The sequence below is a fragment of the Glandiceps talaboti genome, chromosome 19 (assembly GCF_964340395.1).
Source record: "Glandiceps talaboti chromosome 19, keGlaTala1.1, whole genome shotgun sequence".
Taxonomy (NCBI): domain Eukaryota; kingdom Metazoa; phylum Hemichordata; class Enteropneusta; family Spengelidae; genus Glandiceps; species Glandiceps talaboti.
In genome coordinates this window covers 19,317,302-19,324,717 of record NC_135567.1, presented here as the reverse complement: position 1 = coordinate 19,324,717, position 7,416 = coordinate 19,317,302, and positions in this window count along the sequence as shown.

Below are 7,416 nucleotides of genomic sequence, written 5' to 3'. Positions count from 1 at the left end.
GGCACACTCACCACATAGTAAAAGATAGGAGAACACCAAATTTTGGTGCGTCACTAGAAATTGTATCAGTGGCACGTCAAATTGGCTTAGAGGGCACACTCACCACATAGTAAAAGATAGGAGAACACCAAATTTTGGTGCGTCACTAGAAATTGTGAGTATCAGTGGCACGTCAAATTGGCTTAGAGGGCACACTGGTTGTGATGTAGAAGTAACAATTTGGTAAAACATTACTTGTTGTTACTTCTTTACTCCCATAATGACAACTTTTGATCCAGCTATCAACAGTACTATTATGTACTGTTTTACAGTATTTTACGTTTGTTTTGTTTTGTGACTTGTGTCAGCTGTCTTGTTTTGCCATAGTTGTATTGTCACAGGTTGTGTATCTTTTTAAAATTTTTGTTATAACATGAGTCATAGATAATTTGTAACATTTGTCATGCTATCAGCGTATTCTATTTGGTTCTATTTGTGCGTGCGAATATTAGAACTTTTCACATGTATAACCGTTAATCACGCGCGGTTGTCGTTCTGTTCCATTACATTCAGATATATTCAGGTGTTTACCTAATAATGTCTGAAGCTTGCCGATAAATACCTTGATAAAGAATTTTTATTCGAAACATCGGATTTTACATCTATTTTTTTACTTCGGATTGACTTACAAGTTCCATATGCATTTCTTTATGCTATCAGGATAGGACTGTATTGTGTTCTGTCAGTAAAGTCAACTGCGATGTTTTGCTGTAGTTGTGATGTGGTATATTGTTTGCTTCAGTTCTGTGATTCATGTCAGCCGTGTTGTTTGACACCATGATGTAGAAATAACAGTTGTTGAAAAGTTACTGGTAGGTGATGTAACTTTGGTCATGCTATCAGCAATGGACTATATTGTTTACATCACTTCTGTGACTACAAACTCTCAGCTGTGTCAATTTACCATAGTTGTGATGTGGTCTTGCTATCAGCAATGGACTATGTTGTGTTTTCTGTGACTCAAGTCAGTTGTGGTGTTTTGCCATAGCTGTGATATGGTCATGCTATTAGCAATGGATGACTATGTTGTGTTCTGTGACTCAAGTCAGTTGTGGTGTTTTGGCATAGCTGTGATGTGGTCATGCTATTAGCAATGGATGACTATGTTGTGTTCTGTGACTGAAGTCACCTGTGTTGATTTACCATAGCTGTGTTGTGGTCATGCTATCAGCAATGGACGACTATGTTGTGTTCTGTGACTCAAGTCAGTTGTGGTGTTTTGGCATAGCTGTGATGTGGTCATGCTATCAGCAATGGACTATATTGTGTTCTGTGACTTCAGTCAGTTGTGGTGTTTTGCCATAGCTGTGATGTGGTCATTCTATCAGCAATGGACTATCTTGTGTTCTGTGACTTCAGTCAGTTGTGGTGTTTTGCCATAGCTGTGATGTGGTCATTCTATCAGCAATGGACTATCTTGTGTTCTGTGACTTCAGTCAGTTGTGGTGTTTTGCCATAGCTGTGATGTGGTCATTCTATCAGCAATGGACTATCTTGTGTTCTGTGACTTCAGTCAGCTGTGTTGATTTACCATAGTTGTGATGTGGTCATGCAATATGGACTACATTGTGTATGTTGTGTTTTGTGACTGTCAGTTGTGGTGTTTTGCCATAGTTGTTTACATCAGCTCTGTAGTCAGAGTCAGCTGTGTTGTTTTGCTATCATTGTGAAGTGTGTATTATAATAGTTGTTCTAATCCAACTGTACACCTATTGTATAAACTACTAATCATAAGCTGTGGATTGTCTTGTTGTTATTGAAAGCTACCACAAGAAATATTGATTTTTTAGGCCATCAATAGAATTGTCCTTGAGACTGTAGAGAGACCTGTATGTTAGATAACCACGCTAGATAATTAATAGTATACTGTATTGTACTAGAGAGTCACCATCAGTTTGGATGTAAAAACAGCAAAAGTGTATCATCCTTAACCACTAGCTTCTTCACGACTGTGCTTAACGGATGTCCCTGCACAGGTATATGGTTACCGTACAGCTGATTAGGTAATTAATTTCTTAAACTAACAGTAAGAGCTAATCAGGGAGCTCGTTTTATTTAGCATGACCAGCGGGAAAATTGTTTCGCAAGACAGAAAAAAAGAAAGAAAGAAAAACAATGCAGAATGGTAAAGCACTATAAAACCATAGACAGTGGAGAAGATGAAACTGACACTACAGACACTATGATACAGGATTTCTACTATGGTGGTATGGCCACTATAGCTGATAGAGGGCGCTATTTAAAAATGTCAACAAGAATGCATGTTGGCTCATGAATGAATGGGTACAATACAGTACAACTAACTTTGAAGTACATGTCTATTTATCTATAATCTGGTCGTTCTGAGTCAAGATAATAAATATGTTTACGTCACTGTTCTGCTGTGTTGAAATATGAGTCAAAACATTCAAAATTGCTATTACTTTCCCTCATTTTTCTTTGATATTACTGGCACTGGTATAATTATGTTATTCTCCAATATTTTTCTTCATTCAGCTGGAATATACTCGTGACCTAAGGGATGTCATTACTCGTCTACTTGTAGCGACTCATAGTGAGAAAGACCCCTTAGGTCACTCATATTTTCCTTGACTAAACAAAGAAAAATATTGGGGAATAACATTTAATTGTTAATAAGGAGAACTTCCTGTTGGAATTCATGTTGAATTAAGAGTTATGGGGAAGATGTTTTCTCACTTACGTGTCAGATTATTGCAATAGTTCCTAATAATTAAATTTAAACAATACACTTACATTCCATTGATATGTAGTTAATGATCAGGGAATATTTATAACTGTGTCTCTATTTGTTAGTGAAGATAATATACTACAGGAGGTGTTACCAATCTCTGAGCCACATTGTGACAAAAAAGAATTCATTAAAATAAAACAAAAACAATTGTGGTTCACAATAATTGAAGTTAAACAGTAGACATGCATGTCATTCACATGTATATGATGTAGTTAATGATCAGTGAATATTTATAACTGTGTCTTCATTTGTAGTGAAGATTATATACTACAGGAGGTGTTATCAGTTTGTATCCCTATTGTGAAAAAATTAGAATTCATTAAAATTGAACAAAGATTTTTATTACATTACATTAGCTATTCACTATTGTGGTTCACAATAATTAAATTTAAACAATACACTTACATTTCATTGACATGTAGTTAATGATCAGTGAATATTTATAACTGTGTCTCTATTTGTTAGTGAATATTATATACTACCGGAGGTGTTACAAATCTCTAAGCCCCATTGTGAAAAAATTAGAATTGATGTATATTGAACAAAGATTTTTACCACATAATACCATCTGTTATTGTAGTGGTTCACAATAATTGAATTTACAACACACTTACATTCAATTGAAATGTAGTTAATGATCACTGCATATTTATAACTGTGTCTTCATTTGTTAAAGTGAACATGTTTACTTCACACCAAATGAAATCAAACTGTGTGTGTATTTTTCTTTTCTTCTGAAAGTTCATTGTATCCCATTATCGATTTGAAATCTAGAAACATGTACAAGCCATGGACAAGACTAGTTCCACTGAACTATTTCCATGGTCAACATCAGATAACAATTATGTATTTCTTTTGTATTCATTTTGTATATTTGTATCATATGTTTCTTTGAAAGTTATGTGTGAAGATAAAAGTTATGTGTGAAGATAACGTAGTGTAAAATCGGAATACAGTGTTCAGGAACCAGACTAATGTACATGTAATAGACATGTAGTGTAATGACTACTACATATTTATAACTGTGTCTTCATATGTTAGTGAATAAGTTGACTTCACACCAACTTTAATTAAACCATTATATTGTTATCTTTCGTTTGTTTTTCAATTACTGTTTAGTTACACAGGATGTACTCTTAATGAAAGCCTTTCCTGTTGTGCAAAACATTGAGACTGATTTACAATGAGAGTGAAAATACATTATTTAGTTTCTATAGTCAGCTAATCAGGAATCGAAATTAACAGTAGTCCATGTCCACAGACTACCAATTCTTGTCATGGGGCTACCATGATTTGTAGCTGGTAGTCCCATGTCCACAGACTACCAATTCTTGTCATAAGACTACCATAGTTTGCAGCTGGTAGTCCTGTGTCCACAGACTACCAATTCTTGTCATAAGACTACCATAGTCCCATGCCCACAGACTACCAATTCTTGTTATGGGGCTACCATAGTCCCATGTCCACAGACTACCAATTCTTGTCATGGGGGCTACCATAATTTACAGCTGGTAGCCCCCTCAGGCTACCAGTGTACCACTGATTATGTGATGAGAGTTTTACACTAGTTTTACTAGATTTCCATTCTAGTAATGTCCAACAAAGTTTCACAATTATTGTTGGTAACAATAGTAGTTTACAAGGAGGCTAGACTAAATTACAAACTTGTAAAAGAAATTGTACCCCATTGTAGAAGTTAATGTTGAAACGTAAAAAGTAATTTTCAAGAAGTTGTATAATCAGTGTCTGAGTCAATCATACTACCCTTTTACTTTTGAAAAGTGGATTAGTCTTGTATATAAATGTATGTGATGGATTAGTCCATTATAAGGAATGTAGGGGTGCATAAGGGTGTAAGATCTGCAATGCTAAATGTGATACAGGAAAGTTTTACAGTGTTTGAGTCAATTTACTAACCAATACCAACCCTTTTACTTTTGGAACATGGGATTATAAATGTATATGATGGATTAGTCCATTATAAGGAATGTAGGGGTGGTTAGGGTGGAAGATTTACATTCTTGCTATTGTTAAAAGAAATGTTTAACAAAGTTTCACAATTAGTGTTTGTGACAAGAAACGAGTTGTGATTTACAAGGACACTAGACTAATTGCAAACTTGTAAAAGAAACTGTACCTCATTGTAAAAGTTACATGTAATGAGTGAGTGGGAAATGTAAGCTGCTTAGGGACCGTCCTACAATGTTGCACAAGCTCAAGGTAAATGAAGTGAAGACTTTTGGAAAGGTGAAGGTAAATAACTGCTTCTAAGGTTTTTATGTTCAAAGAAAGAGGAGGGAGGGAGGGGGAGGGAGGGAGTGAGGGAGAGAGAGAGAGAGAGACAGGAGGGAGGGGGAGAGAGGTAGAGAGAGAGGGGGGAGAAAGAGAGGGAGAGAGAGAGGGAGGGAAAGAGAGAGAGAAGAGAGAGAGAGAGAGAGAGAGAGAGAGAGAGAGAGAGAGAGAGAGGAAAGAAGGAGGGAGGGAGGGAGGGAAAGAGAGAGACAGACCCTCACCAACCCCCTTCCTCCTAAATGAACATTCACAAGTTAGACATCAACACATTTGTATGATTATGTAAACCATGGTGAAAATTGGTTTATGGTGCTAAAAAACTGTTGATTTCAGACCCCTTTCTCCTATTAAATAAAAAAAGTTCGTTTACTGAGCTTGTGTGACATTGTGTGACTGTCCCTTAGTCAGTGGGAATGTAATCTGGTAAACACTCTAACCGTTTTATTGTTACACATGTCGTTTTCAGTCTCAAACAAGTTTTACAGACCCTCACCAACCCCCTTCCTCCTAAATGAACATTCACAAGTTAGACATCAACACATTTGTATGATTATGTAAACCATGGTGAAAATTGGTTTATGGTGCTAAAAAACTGTTGATTTCAGACCCCTTTCTCCTATTAAATAAAAAAAGTTCGTTTACTGAGCTTGTGTGACATTGTGTGACTGTCCCTTAGTCAGTGGGAATGTAATCTGGTAAACACTCTAACCGTTTTATTGTTACACATGTCGTTTTCAGTCTCAAACAAGTTTTACTTAGTAGTGAAATTTCTACTCACAGAGTCAAAATATTTCTCAGAAGTGAATCCCACATTTTCACCAATGTCTTGTGAGCATCGAAATATTTTGACTCTGTGAGTATTTCATTACTAACTATGAACCCAGAGACCATGAACATTCATTCTCACATGTTCTACTAAGTTGTATACATTGTTGTGAATGGATTTAAGACTATTTATTTTCCATGGAATTGTGCCAAGATTTGTGGCAAGGATGTCATCCAGTGAAAAAAACAATAAGAAGGTTAAAAAAAAAAGTGCATGAGGAAGAACTTCTAGTCTATCTTAGACATTAGTTTTAAAAAATTGCACAATTTGTACCGGAAAGGGTTTAAAATTCATGAACAACAGCCTGTGATCGGTAAAAGTTCTTTAGACAGTTTATTCTCTTTCCTTTTGTTTACTTTTCCATAGTATTCCTGCACTGATCCTGGCACAATACCACAATTGACAATGGAAACAGTTACAAATTCCATACGTAAATATAAAAAGTGAAAGTTTCGATCAAAATACACTTGAAAAACTTTGCCCCTTTCCTGTGTTTTCCATGGTATTCCTACCACTAATACTGACATAAATCCACAGGTGACAACAAGAACATTTAAAAATTCATTAATTTATGTATATTCTGAGAGTGTACAGGGCTCGGAATCAACAGTAGTCACATGTCAAAAGACAGTAGCCCACTAAGGCTAACACTGATTATGTATGGTTTCAAGGATGGCAGATTTACAAACATTATTTTAATAACACACACACACACACGCACGCACGCTCGCATGCACGCACGCACGCACACACACACACACACACACACACACACACACACACACACACACACACACACACACACACACACACACACACACACACACGTATTCCCAATAGAGTAACTCTGTTTTCAGTTCAGGAATATAGGACTATTAGTCACCATCCTTGGGCTACCACTTTCTGAAATTGGTAGCACACTGGAACTACCAAGGAAAAAAAAGTCAATTTCAAGTCCTGTGTATTAAAGTTAGTTCACATGAGTACACAGCACACACTCAACATATTACATGGACTACTACGATGATCTTATTTTTTTAAATAGATAAGTTCTCATACTACATACATGTATATTCTATTTGAATAGTGATTTTTTACTTGAACCAATTACAATAGTGACACTCCTAATTTTCGCTAAATGTAAATATTTTGTGAGTAAACAGAAATTGTTTATGTATCGCCACAGGATTACCAATTCAGAAAATCTAGTGAAGTGCAATGACAAACATAAACTTTATTTTGAATTGCCAGAGGGCTGAGTCAATCTCTTTAAGGCCCCCCCCCCCCCCCTCCCCCCAAAAGGAATTGTTTCTGGTCAGCGTGAGCATCACTTAAATACCCTTGCATTAGTCTTTTTTTTTCGTGTTTGTCCAGCCCATGCACTCTGCAGATCGGGGGGAAACACTAAAAATAACCCTCCGTACTTCAATGAAGACAACTATAGAACCAATCAGGTGAATCATGAACAAGTAAATGACATCTGCCCCCCACATACACACTTACTGTA